The sequence below is a fragment of the Pinus tabuliformis genome, chromosome 5_1 (assembly GCF_031772625.1).
Source record: "Pinus tabuliformis cultivar Carrire ecotype Pingquan chromosome 5_1, CPIR1, whole genome shotgun sequence".
NCBI classification, from domain to species: Eukaryota; Viridiplantae; Streptophyta; class Pinopsida; order Pinales; family Pinaceae; genus Pinus; species Pinus tabuliformis.
In genome coordinates this window covers 965489207-965503491 of record NC_142305.1, presented here as the reverse complement: position 1 = coordinate 965503491, position 14285 = coordinate 965489207, and the positions used below count along the sequence as shown (strand labels likewise).

Below are 14285 nucleotides of genomic sequence, written 5' to 3'. Positions count from 1 at the left end.
TTAGGGTTAGGGTTTCATGAAATGATTAGGACGAAAGGTTAGGACTAGGAAAGGATTAGGATTAATGATAGATTGACATCAATGACAACTCTTAACAATCTCCCCCTTTGTCATTGATGGCAATACTCTTCCCCTTTCGATGTTCTCTCCCCCTTTGACATCAATGGCAACTTCTTCATATGATGCTCCTCCCCCTGTCATGGTGCTCCTCCCCCTGTCAATGTGTTGCAAGAGAGATGACCCCCATCTTTTGACGAAGATATTCAAAAGCTTCTCGTGGTAGGGGTTTTGTGAAAATATCTGCAATTTGTTCCTTTGTATTGACATATTCCAATCTGACATTTTGTTCTGCAACTTGTTCTCGGAGGAAATGGTATTTGATTGGGATATGTTTTGTCTTTGAATGCATTACTGGATTCTTTGAAAGATTGATGGCGCTGGTGTTGTCACAATAGATAGTGATTGGTTGATTTGTTTCTATGTTGATATCTTTCAGAGCTTCCTTCATCCACAATATTTGTGTACAACAATCTGCAACAGCTATGTATTCGACTTCAGTTGTGGACAAAGATATAGATGATTGCTTTTTGCTGAGCCAAGATACAAGACAATTTCCCATGAAGAATGCATTTCCGCTAGTACTTTTTCGGTTGTCTATTCTTCTAGCCAAATCAACATCGGTGTATGTTGTCAAAGTAAGAGTTGTGCTTTTGGGATACCATAGGCCAAAATTAGGAGTACCTTTCAAATATCTGAGAATTCTTTTTACAACCATCAAATGGGATTCCTTAGGAGCTGACTGAAATCTTGCCACCATTCCTACTGCTTGCATAATATCGGGTCGTGAAGTAGTTAAGTATAAAAGAGCTCCAATTATTGATCTGTAAAGAGTTGCGTCTACTGAAGGGGATTCATCATCTTTGCTTAATTTGCAATCTGTAGTCATTGGTGTGCTCATAATAGCACATTCTTCCATCCCATATCTTTTAAGCATGTCTCTAAGATATTTTGTTTGGGATATGAACATGCTTGCTTTAGTTTGAGTTACTTGAAGTCCAAGGAAATAAGATAATTCGCCAATCATAGACATTTCAAATTCCTTAGACATGTTTTGAGCAAATTCATGACTCATCTCATCATTATTGCTGGCGAAAATTAGATCATCAACATATACAAGTGTGATTAGTAGTCTATCCTTGTATATATTCATGTAGAGATTGCTTCCAGCCACTCCCTTTTTGAAACCTTATTGTTGCAAATAATGATCCAATCTTGCGCACCAAGCTCTAAGAGCTTGTTTTAATCCATAAAACGCCTTTTTTAAGTTGCAAACAAAATATTTTCCTTCTACTAGATCAAAACCTTCCGGTTGCTCCATGTAAACTTCTTCCTTTAAGTCACCATTTAGAAATGTTGATTTTAAGTATGGGGGTTTTACGCAGTGCATTATATTAGATATCATTTTGGGATTCAACTGCGTTAAGTAAGATCATTCACGTATGACCATTTCCATGAGAGGTAGTCGTAACTGACTAATTTCTCATGATTTTTGAATAGTTCACTTAGCACTCATTGCATCGGGTGATGCTCACAGGGTGAAGAAGTGGGATTGAAACTAGTGAAATGTGGAGAACGAATCACATAGCATCAATCATCACTTCCGGGGCTTGCACCCGGTAACCAGGACTTCCCAGGAGGTCACCCATCCCAGAACTCCTCTGGCTCAAGCGCGCTTAACTGTGGAGTTTTTCCCCACAATCAAGCCCACTTAGCTTGCTACCCCATTTGCAAAACCTTAGCAAGTATTGTGCCTCATGAACCATTCAAGTAGAGATCCCTTGACTCTTTTTGAATTTAAGTATGGGGGTTTTACGCAGTGCATTATATTAGATATCATTTTGGGATTCAACTGCGTTAAGTAAGATCATTCACGTATGACCATTTCCATGAGAGGTAGTCGTAACTGACTAATTTCTCATGATTTTTGAATAGTTCACTTAGCACTCATTGCATCGGGTGATGCTCACAGGGGTGAAGAAGTGGGATTGAAACTAGTGAAATGTGGAGAACGAATCACATAGCATCAATCATCACTTCCGGGGCTTGCACCCGGTAACCAGGACTTCCCAGGAGGTCACCCATCCCAGAACTCCTCTGGCTCAAGCGCGCTTAACTGTGGAGTTTTCCCCACAATCAAGCCCACTTAGCTTGCTACCCCATTTGCAAAACCTTAGCAAGTATTGTGCCTCATGAACCATTCAAGTAGAGATCCCTTGACTCTTTTTGAATTTAAGTATGGGGTTTTACGCAGTGCATTATATTAGATATCATTTTGGGATTCAACTGCGTTAAGTAAGATCATTCACGTATGACCATTTCCATGAGAGGTAGTCGTAACTGACTAATTTCTCATGATTTTTGAATAGTTCACTTAGCACTCATTGCATCGGGTGATGCTCACAGGGGTGAAGAAGTGGGATTGAAACTAGTGAAATGTGGAGAACGAATCACATAGCATCAATCATCACTTCATGGGCTTCCGACGTCCATTTGATAAAATTCGAAACCTTTTGAACAAGCAAATGCCAAAAACATTCTTATTGCTTCCAATCGAGCTACAAGAACAAAAGTTTCTTCAAAGTCAATTCCTTCAACTTGTGAGTATCCTTTGCATACCAACCTTGCCTTATTTCTAATGATCTGTCCATCTTCATTCATTTTGTTTTTGAACACCCACTTGGTTCCAATAATATTTTTATCCTTTGGACGAAGTACTAGTTCCCATGTTTCATTCTTTTCGATTTGATACATTTCTTCTTCCATAGCTTTTATCCAATGAGGATCCTTACTAGCTTGGGCAAAGTTTTTTGGTTCTATCATAGATAGTAGGGCAACATCACCCTTTCTTGGTGTATTTGTCATCCTTCTTTGGGTTTGTATTCCATCATCTACATCACCAATAATTTGTTCTTCTGGATGATGTTTTTGAACGAATTTTACTTTTGATGGAGTTTGAGATGGTTCTTTTTGACTTTCCTGATCCTTTTCTTCCTTTGTAGTATCTTCTTCAGATTCTCCAAGAATAGGATCTTCTTCAAGGATTTCAATTTCCTTTTCTGGAAGTGCCTCGTCAATCTTTACATCAATACTTTCTACCACCTTCCGCAATCGATTATTGTAGCATTTGTATGCTTTGCTCCCTGTAGAATATCCAAGAAATATTCCTTCATCAACACGATAGTCAAACTTGCCTGGTAAGTTATCATTGATCTTCATAAAGCATTTACTTCCAAAAATTCTAAAATATTTTACTGAAGCAGGTCTTCCTTTCCATAATTCATACAGAGTCTTATTGTTATTTGTTCGGAGTTGAGCTCTATTCAAGGTATACACTGCTGCTCCAACTGCTTCTTTCCAGAATTTGGCCTGCAAATCAGTTGCAAGCAATATTGTTCTTGCCATCTCTTGTACAATTCTGTGTCTTTTTTCAACTACTCCATTTTGTTGAGGAGTTCTAGCAACAGAAAGCTCTCTTTTGATTCCATGTGTTTTACACAATTCATTAAATTCTTTTGAAGTAAATTTTCCTCCTTTGTCTGTTCTAAGATACTTGTTTTTTGATATAGTCATCTATAAATAGAGCAAAGTACCTTTCACCTTGTAGAGCTGGAGTCCTGGTTGGTCCGCATAAATTTGCATGTATGATCTCCAAAGGTTTTGATGTTGAGAATTCCTTGGTCTTGAAGCAGGTCCTAGTTTGCTTGCCATGTTGACATGGGCAACAAACAACTTGTTCCGGTTTTAAAATTTTTGGAATGTCTCTTACTGCATTTATTTTGCTGATTTTAACCAAATTGTCAAAATTTAGATGTCCCAATTGCTTGTGCCATAACCAACTTTCATCTGTTTGACTCATGTAACATTTTTCTTCTTGAATTTTACTCAAAATATATACGTTATCTGGTGTTCTTACTCCTTTTCCCACAAGTTCTCCTGAAGAGGATTTTCTTATCTCACAATCTTTAGTACTGAAAATAACATTATGTCCTTGGTCACAAATTTGGCTAACACTCAAAAGATTGTGCTTGAGCCCTTCTACTAGTAGTGCGTTTTGTGCTTTGCCTTTTCCATTAACAAGAGCCACTGTCCCTTTTCCAACAATCTTAGTAGATCCACTTCCAAAGGATACATTTCCATCCTTTTTATTTAATGAGATAAACTTCTTTTGGTCACCTGTCATGTGTCTTGAACATCCACTATCTACAAACCATTGATTTTCATCACTTTGTGCACATAAAGCTAGACCACATTTATTTGTAGTGGGTTCCCCTTTTTCTAACTCTTTCCTTTTTGACATAAGTGGACAATTTTGTGCATCATGACCTAAATTATTGAATTTGGAACATTCTAGATCATACTTAGACAAAGGATCAAATGAATTATAGGTCTTGATTTGACCTTGTTCTTGTGGTTTATTTTGATTTTATGAGAAGCTTCTGAATGGAGTTTAATGATTATTTGGAAGATGGTCTTACCTCTGAGATAGAAAGTGGATTGGGTCCATTAAGATATCCCTCATTTCCAGAAAAGCATGGATAGATGTATCCAGGCATTAGTGAGTTTCAGTGTTATGACAAGTATCTTCCAAAAAGGCAAGAGAAGGCAGCTGAAGCACGAGGGAATTCACTCTGGGCTAGAGGACCTGACAATGCAAGGCATTATAATTCCAAGCCTCAAGACATTAGTTTTTTTTTGTGATGGAGGGGACTATGACAATTACTATGGTCATTTTCTTCTTCGTTGGTACCCATAGGTTTTATTAGATCATGGTGATCGTGTACTTTCTTAAATTTGGCATTTGAAGGGATTTAAATAACTGCTTTGCAGTGTTTAGCATCATCAACATCAGAACCAAAAATTGCAGTTGCAGTGGTTAAGGATTATATGTGTTTGCCGACAAGCAAATTTGAAGCCAACGAGGATGAAAATTTGGGCGATGATAAGTTTACGAGCTACATGACCTTGATTCATTCACGGGTCGCAACAAACATGTTGCCTAGCTGGGATCATGCTCGGCCTAGGTGTGAGTTAGGGCACAGTGGGGAGATAAATGCCTCGCATGATGGCAAGGTGGACTTAACCCAATGTTGCACGAAGCGGAAGCGTTTTTTGGAAGCGGGGACGTCGAAGCGTCATTTTCCAAAAATCTAGGAAGCGAAGCGTCCGCGGAAGCGTCTGCTATATATATATATATATTTTATATTTTTTTTGCATTTATACTCAAAACAAACATCCCAAATACCAAATTAATTGTAAAAGACATGAAAACATGCATATTTTTGCATAAATCAAGATAGATATAACATCCATTGTACATTAATGATCTAGAATCTAGATTCTTCTCCTCTTGTCTAGCCTTTGCCTCTACCTTGATTGTCTAGGGATATTAGTCAACATTGCCCAATTTTGATCAAACTACCTAATTCAAGACTTAAAATATGGTAGAAAAAGCTTAACATGTTTGATCGATGATTTTGACTTGATTGAAAGGTAATTTTTTGCTAAGGGCGTGCCGCGTGACAAAGGAGTTCAACAATTAACACCACCAACACTAGGGTACATATAGGGCTTGGTGCTCTTGATTAAATGCTAATCGCATACCTTCATACTTGATATAATCTAATGAAATGCCACAATCCCATTGTTCCTGAATTCCTGAAAACTGTTAAGTTTGCTGAATTTTGAATAGGATATGAAATTCTATTTTCTCCATATGAAGTCCAATGAGGCTGGAACCACTCTCAAACATCCTGAGTCATTTCATGGTAATGTTAAAAATTTAAGTAAAAGGATGAATGAAAATGAAAAATAAAGGAGAATGTCACTTTTACTTTAAGAATTTAACATTACCATGAGGGAGCATCTACTATATTTATATTTTTTTTGCCTTCATTCGTCACCCTAACCCAAGGTGGACCCACCCCCAACAAGCAAACTCACCTAAAATAAAAAAAAAATTGAAAAAAAAAACGATTTTCTAAACGCTTTTCCGGAAGCGTACGGGAAGCGTGCGCTTCCTCCTCCGAAGCGCCACGCTTCCGACGCCCGAAGCGCCATACGAAGCGCGCTTCGGCGCTTTGGAAGTGGCGCTTCCATACAGCACTTCCAAATTTCCAGGAAGCGGCTAAAAAAACTGAAGCGGCGCTTCCGAATTCGGAAGCGTCGCTTCTGGCCAAGCTTCCTAGGCGCTTTCGTACGTGACGCGCTTCGGGGCTTGGAACCGGGGGGGGGCTTTGTGCAACACTGACTTAACCCAAGGACAAGAGCAGAGTAAGGTTGTGATCCATCAGAAAATGGATCACAAATGTTTGTTGCAGAGCGATGCCCTCTATCAGTATATATTGGAAACGAGTGTGTACCCTTGTGAGCTTGAACCATTGAAGGAGCTCCGGTAATTGACTACCAAACATCCCTGGCGCAACATGGCTATTCCTTTGGATGAAGGTTGTGATCCATCAGAAAATGGATCACAAATGTTTGTTGCAGAGCAATGCCCTCTATCAGTATATATTGGAAACAAGTGTGTACCCTTGTGAGCTCGAACCGTTGAAGGAGCTCTGATAATTGACTACCAAACATCCCTGGCGCAACATGGCTATTCCTTTGGATGAAGGTCAATTTCTAGGCCTCCTGCTGAAGTTGATGAACGCTAAGAACACCATTGGGGTATACACTGGTTATTCACTTCTCATCATAGCCCCTGCCTTACCCAGTGACAGAGAGATAATAACGATGGACATTAACAGGGAGTACTATGATATGGGCGACCTATCATTGAAAAAGCTGGAGTTGCCCCCAAAATTGATTTTAGAAAAGGCCTTGCTCTGCCAGTTCTAGATGAAATGCTTAATAATGAGGAGATGCATTGATCGTTTGATTTCGTGTTTGTAGATGCAGACAAACACAACTATCTGAACTACCACAAGCAACTGATAGATTTGGTGAAGGTCAGAGGAGATACTCTATGGCAAGAATCCATTGCAGTTCCCCCATAAATTTCCATGAGTGAAGGCATGATATATTTCAGAGAGAAAATGTTGGAACAAACAAGGCCCTTGCTGCAGACCCTCACATTGAGATTGCCTAGATCCCAATCGCCGATGGAGATCAACATTTTGGGAACATGTTTGCCATGTGTGATGGATGTGTTGCATATGTAAACTTTGGAAATGTTGCAATGCTAGTCGACAAAACAAACAAATCCTGATTCATGTAGTGGCTAGTGAAAATGCTCTTCCTTGTTTTGATAGAGATGCAATGGTGAGAACTATGTGGAGATGGCAAATGATATTACTGAGAAATTTAACAAACTTATATACCGGTATCCAATCCGTAGTCCCGAAAGGTCTTCACTTGTTCAATCTCATCGTGAAGCAAGCAATATTTCTGGTCAAGTAGACATTCAATTGTCAAATTCTGTATGGAATGAAGCTGATAGTGTTAGCCAAGAGAAGCAGATAGATAGGATTTCACAGGAAGATATCCTTTCTTTAGAAATACAAGGACAATGTAGAACCTATGTTGTCAAAAAGGGCAATTATTACTCAAATGTGTTAGGAAAAGCAATGAAGCAGGCTGAAGTGATTAATTATGAGCTTCATGGTGGGGGTTTTGTCCACAAACATTCATTACAGACATTAAAAGCATACATGCATGCAGGAATGGTGCAATTGCATTCCATCCCCTTTGTTCAAGGGACTTCAAACTCCAGATGGTGGTGTCGAGCAAGGAGGGTATGATGATGCTAATCTGTGGGCCTTTTGCTAAAGGTATTCATTGACTCGAGATGGTAGATCATCCTTGTTAACTAATGGTATAACTGATGGTTTGTCTAAAGCAGAAGGCATGCCTTTAGGCAAAAATGTTCTCTCTCATACCCCAGATTACAAATCAAGCAATACTAGGTCAAGGAGATTTGTTGGAAAATTGTGAAGAAGCAATGCCAGATAAGGGAGATTTGTTGGAAAGTTAAATTAAGGTTACCAAAGTGGAAAATATAGTCCATTCCTGTTGTTTGGGTAACGGGTTGTTATCTAGTGATTCAGAGAAGTTGCCTTATGGGGATAACAAGCACGTTAAAAGATGTGATTTGGAGGGTGTTAGCTCAACTGTTGAATATTCTGCAGTCCTTGGAAGGGGTAACTCAGAGAATAGTGCATCTACCCCTTCATCCAAAAGCAAAGAAAATACCTTGGCTGGCGAAGTTGATGGCGACCTTGATTGTATTGAAATTTTAAGAAAGGTTGTGCATAAGAGACAGTTCATTCCGATAGATGTTGCAAATCAGATGGCGAAAGGTTGTGCATAAGAGACAGTTCATTCTGATAGATGTTGCGAATCAGATGGCGAAAGGTTGTGCATAAGAGACAGTTCATTACGATAGATGCTGCAAATCAGATGGCTTTGTCATCAAATTTGCTAACATCTTTGATTAAGGGGGATAAACATGACATATCTATCGATCTACCAAAAAAAGATTAGTGGTTGGTTGTGCAACTTCGTATTAATTCAGATCAGTACCTCTCAACCTACAACAAAACATTGACACCTTTTTCAGCACCAAAGCATATCATCAGGATGATTTGGCTAGAGTTTATATTCAAACTGGAAGGCCTAGCAAAATAATAAAGAACAAGAAAAAGATTCTAAAGTCGACAGGCTGTAGTAAAGGAGCACATACACTATCTGAAATGGAATCTTCTCTTCAGAATGTTAGGGCTGGAAATGATGTAAGAATGGGCAAAAAATGTTATCAGCACAGTGAATGTTATTGTAATGAGGCACATTTAGGTTTACAGAATGTTAAAAATAGTGATGAAAACAAACCTTTCATGAAAATTAACAATCTAGAGAACATAGATGAGGTTAAAGCAAGGCAAAGACAAAACAATTGCGAATTAGTATTGAAGGACTTTGATGAGGAGAGGCAAGAACAAGAAATGCAATAGAAGGCAAGGCCTATGACAACAAAACCAAAGCTTAATCCTACTGAAGCTGAAGATGTTCCTGCTAGAATTGGCAATTGTGTTGTTGGAAAGCACAATAATTCAAAGCACGCTTCCTTCAAAGTACAAGCTATGAAGGTGTCTGATCATGTGGAGCTTGCACAGTTGGGGAATACTGAAACAAATTGTAGTGACATTTCTTTGAAGGGATGCTCACCTAGGGAGGAGCTGGATGCATTAATGGAAATATATACTGTTGGTTCAAATTTAGTAGGAGATCAAGCAAAACACTGTAACAAGGATGGCTTACATTAGAGTAGGTTGTTTCGTGGGACGAGGAAGGATGACAGTTCTATTGGGTATGGTTATGTTAGGATGGTACAACAACAATATGTTGGAGCATTCCACATGCGAATTTGGGATCCTGGCATTGTTATGTTGGTTCTGGATTTGCTTGAGGGCAAGCAATCACGAGAAGGGAGAACTGTAATGTCCCTTTTCAAGAGTATCAATTTAATTGTTCATTTTCACTTGGAGAGAAAAAAACATCATTAAAAGGTGAAATAATAATTAAATTAAAAGGGTTTATAAAGAGAAAATCCATGGTATTTTGACGACCCATGGTGTTGACCACGATATTTCAGTGACCCATGGTATTTTACCCATGTTATTGAAAGAGGAATTGTTATAAAAAGGAAGATGGGAGTTCATTTGTGGAATGATTGAGTATTGTTATTTTGATAATTATTTCGAGAGCTCAAGTAGCTTACAGTGTGAGGGAGAAACCCTCTATATTTCCTAGTTTCGATGTTGAAATATGCACCCTAGCTGGTGGTGGTCGGTTTCGGTGGTTGTAAATCCACCCTACTTGATCATTTGCTTTTGCATAAGAGGCCGAATTTAATAATCCAGGAGGGGTCGAATTGGTTGACTCAGAAGGGTCCGAGCACATTGCCAATTTGCTGAAGGAGAAATAAGGGAGCCAAAATATGGGAATTACCAATTAATTCATCTACTAGGGTTCCTCATATTTTTGATGTAATCTCCTCCCAAAATTTGTTAATAAAATTAGTTGGGGTTTGCAGTATTTTCTCTCCAATTTTCTGGGTTTGTAATTGCATTATTTATTTGAGTGTCGATGATTTCTTGCAAAAAATTTCTGGGAAATTTATTCAATAAAAATTATAAAGGAATATTACATATTGTGGTCTTAGATGCACCCTTCCATGAAAAACAGAAGAAATGACCACCTTATGTGCCATGACATTTATCATTTCTTTGTCGTTGGAGGAGCCCCATTGTTAATTTTAGGTATGTTCTGTGATTAGAGCAATTTATTTCAATTTTCACAGTTAGCTCAATATCTTTTCCAAATTAGCAATCACATTAGCATTAAAGTAAATTGCAGTTAGAATATAAATATAGATCGCAAAAGACAAGCCAAGACAAGAGGACACAAGATGTGGCACTAGCCAGGGACAAACCCCAATGTCGGGAAATCCTTGATCAATTTCTTCTTATATGTTCTTCAATAGTTTAGCAGAGAGAGAGAGATAGTACAATTACAACAAAAGTCAACACTTTGACTTATCTAAATAAGAGCATAGATCATCTCTAAGAAGATGATACATGAGATAGCTGAACTCAGTTGAAGGCATGCTGCTTCAACTGATTCTCCAAGGTGACTCCTTCACCTATCATTGTGCTGCACCTCGTCATTACGCTGCACCTCACCGTGCTGCACCATGCTACACCCATCATCACTATGCTGAACCTCATAACCATGCTGCACACATCATACCGCTGTACCCTACGCTACCACTGCTGTCCCATGTGCCATTGTTGCACCATGCTGCCACAATTGCCCCATGTGCCATTGCTACACCATGCTACCACAACTGTCCCATGTGCTATAGCTGCACCATGCTAGCCAATGCTGTCCCACTGTTAGTGACATTGCCATTCCATGTTTGCTTGCTGTCCCATTGTTTTGCTGCTGTCCCATCACAACTTGCTATCCCAATTGTGCCATCATTGCACTATGCCATTGCTGCTAGCACTGCTGTCCCATCACACTGCACTGCTGCACTGTTGCTCTCTGGTTAGGGCATCACCTACAACCCTATTCCTTCACACAACTCAACAATTAGCCCTCCAAAAGACTGTGGTTTACCAAGGGAATATGCCTCCACTCCTATGCTGCCTTTGTCTGCTTGTTTTACCTCAAACGTAGCACATAGGTGGCCTCTAGCTCCTGGATATGGTCTGCGGCCTAGCCCAGCAGCTAGTTGTAGCTGCGACTCCCTTATACACCACCCAAACAACCCTTAAACAACATTGTTTTCTCCTCTAGATTTGCGGCCTTCCTTGCCCAACAATCTACACCCAAGACGATTCTCAAACAAGCCTCAAAGCAGCGCGTTGTAACGTACAACAACTCGGCCTCTCCACAGAAATACCACGTTGCTCTTTAAGCTCCCCCATGTTGTCCCTTTGGCTCTTCAAACTGTGGCCAAGACTCCTGCAATCCCTGCTCTAAATATGCACTTGAAACATCCCCAAACAGATTTGTCTAACCCTTAAACTTACCTCAGAAATACATTGTACATACAACCCTTCCACGCTGTCTAGGGTAGCCTCCTAACCACGGTTTCAAGCCTCCTTCTCCACGCAGTTTCAGAGATATACTTAGAGATATATATTCACACATGGATGCGTAGAGCTGTCATAGGTTAGGGCTTGCTAGGACTGTGACTAGGCCTGCTAAGACCTCCTCCATAGCTACGTAGATACTCCTTCTTAGCACTGCGTTAGGGCATCCTCCTTAGGACTGCGTTATGGCTTGTAGAGACTATGTTGAGGGCTTCATACTAGGGCTCCTTTACCTTCTGCAGGTTTAGGGCTTCCTCTCTTAGATTTCTCTTCCACTAAAACCAAGAACAAGTGGAGAGAAATCAAGAGTGAAGTGTGTGTAAAATGACTGTCAAGTCATCTCCCTTTATACTAAAACGTTGAGCACATGTGGGGTTTATTTGGTTGCAGGCCGACCTTGACGAACTGTCTATTAACACAAATAAATTCGTAACTCCATGAATACTTATCGGAATCGGATGATCTTTAGATCAATCCTACACCTCTCGATGAGAGGGATCCAAGAAAAATATCAGCTGCCATAAATAAGATGACCCACATGGAGTTTGACTCTAGTTTCCAATTTTAACACTTCCTCACAACTAGGGAGAACTCCATCCGCTGATCCATCGGCCAGACTGTACTATCTCTGCCAACTGTGCCCTGCACTGCTCGGGTCTGCTATGCTCTGCTCAGTTGAACCATGAAGAAGAAGAATTGATCGAGAATGTCTCATACCATTCCCTACTGACCCAAAGTCAGTGCCATGTGAAGAGAGTGTCATACCACTCTTACTGATCCTTGATCAGTTCCAAGAGAGTGAGTCATATCACTCTTACTGACCCGAAGTCAGTTCCAATTGATCCCATATCAATATCAAAAGAGAGTGTCTTAAACCACTCATACTGATCCAGATCAGTTTCATTGATCCTAGATCAATGGAGGTCATCCTAGCATTGGGAGTATGGTAGATACAACGATGCGTCCATCGATAGTACTACTATGGTCCCTAACTCCATTTCCTTGCTCATTGGCCAGATGAGAGGTACTTCCCATGAGTCCCAAACTACATGGGTAGGATGCCTCGACAGGAGAACCACTCATCCTGTCCCTAAGTCGCCACGGGGTATCACAGGGGAAGGTTGAGCCATTCACCCTGTACACAGCGCACCATTAGGGGAGGGTGAGTCGTCCTATGGTCGCTTGTTGCTCTAAGAAATACCCCAAGCTCCCCAGAGCTCCCAAAACTCAATGCATGCATCATGAAGGGCCCTCATAAGAGGGTCTCTCAACGACTCCAAGTCATTCAGGAAAGTCACAAATTTGACCTTTCCCCGGACGGGCTTTGACAGAATGTCTATGACCTGTACATCAGTCTCAATGCGATGGAGCCTCCTCGCTCATCGACGTACCATATCCCAGTTAAGGTAGTATCTGATGTCTATATGCCGGAGCAATCATAGAATACGAGATTTCTCAACAATCAAATCCCCCCTGGTTGACACAAAAGTTCACGGTGGTATCCATCATGTGTACAAACAACTCACTGAAGAGCTTCCACAACTAGGCAGCTTCACACGAGATCATACTCGTAGCTATGTATTCGGTCTCAGCGGTGCTCAAAGCAACTGTGTTCTGCTTCCTACTTATTCAGGATATTGAAGCAGAACCCAAATAGAACCAACACTCAGAAGTGCTCTTGCGATCCTCCACATTCCTTGCCCAATCAACATTTGAATAATCATGCAACTTCACATTTCCGACAGTGTATCTCAATCCATGAGAGATTGTGCCCCGAAGATATCTTAGGAGATTCTTGGCACCAATCCAGTGAGGCTCAACCATATATGAGCTCATCATGCTAACTGCAAAACGTATGTCCGGACAAAATTTCACCAAGAACATCAATGCGAATGAGTTTATGAAACTCAGAGGCATTTCCCAAATCTGGTCCGGCATTACTACCACATAACTTCTGAAAGTTAAGCTCCATCGAGGTAGTCACGGGCTTGAAGTTTACCATTCCAAATCCGGAATCCAACTCCCTCTTACTTCTGCAAATGAGAGGGTTTGCACCTGTCAGAAAGAGGTCGTCCTCAGAAGGTGCCAGTATGAGAGGTCTATCATCCAAAACCTTCAAGCAATGGTTTGGATCGACTTCAATCCTAGTGAATCTTAGCTTCATCATACAACTATCAATCCGCTCATACTAAGCCCGGGATGTTTTGCTTCAAGCCATAGAGGGCTTTCTTCCACCTGTATACATGAGATTCCCGATCATGAATCTCAAACCCCTTGGGTTGTTCCAAGCCTGTGGACCTGCTATATGAGGGGAATGGTCCCCTTGTAAGATTTTTCCTTCGGTACATCTCAGACATGTACCTTCATGCTCTTCTTGAATTCAGGCATCTGAGTCACCATCTAACTCACATCGGGTAGGGCCCCATAAGTAGACCTCCGGTGCTATAGATGAGATGTGTCAACTGACATGGTCCCCAATGGACCATCCTGCAACTTGATACAAATTGCCAACCCTGAACCCATGAGTAAAAGCATTTCTATTTTCAAACACGTACCTTTCCATCGATGAATGTCACCTTGAAACCTTTGACTTCCATTGCCGAAATGGACACTAGGTTCTTCTTGCGA

At 40.5% G+C, this 14285-nt stretch overlaps 1 protein-coding gene and 1 pseudogene across 3 annotated transcripts in view; both read left to right on the top strand.

Annotated features, from left to right (window-relative positions):
• The window catches only part of LOC149167976 (caffeoyl-CoA O-methyltransferase-like), a 34027-nt pseudogene extending 20729 nt beyond the window's left edge, over nt 1–13298 (top strand).
• LOC149167975 (uncharacterized) overlaps nt 1–14285 on the top strand; it is a 159849-nt gene that overhangs the window by 46432 nt on the left and 99132 nt on the right. The gene's annotated exons all lie outside the window — the stretch shown is intronic.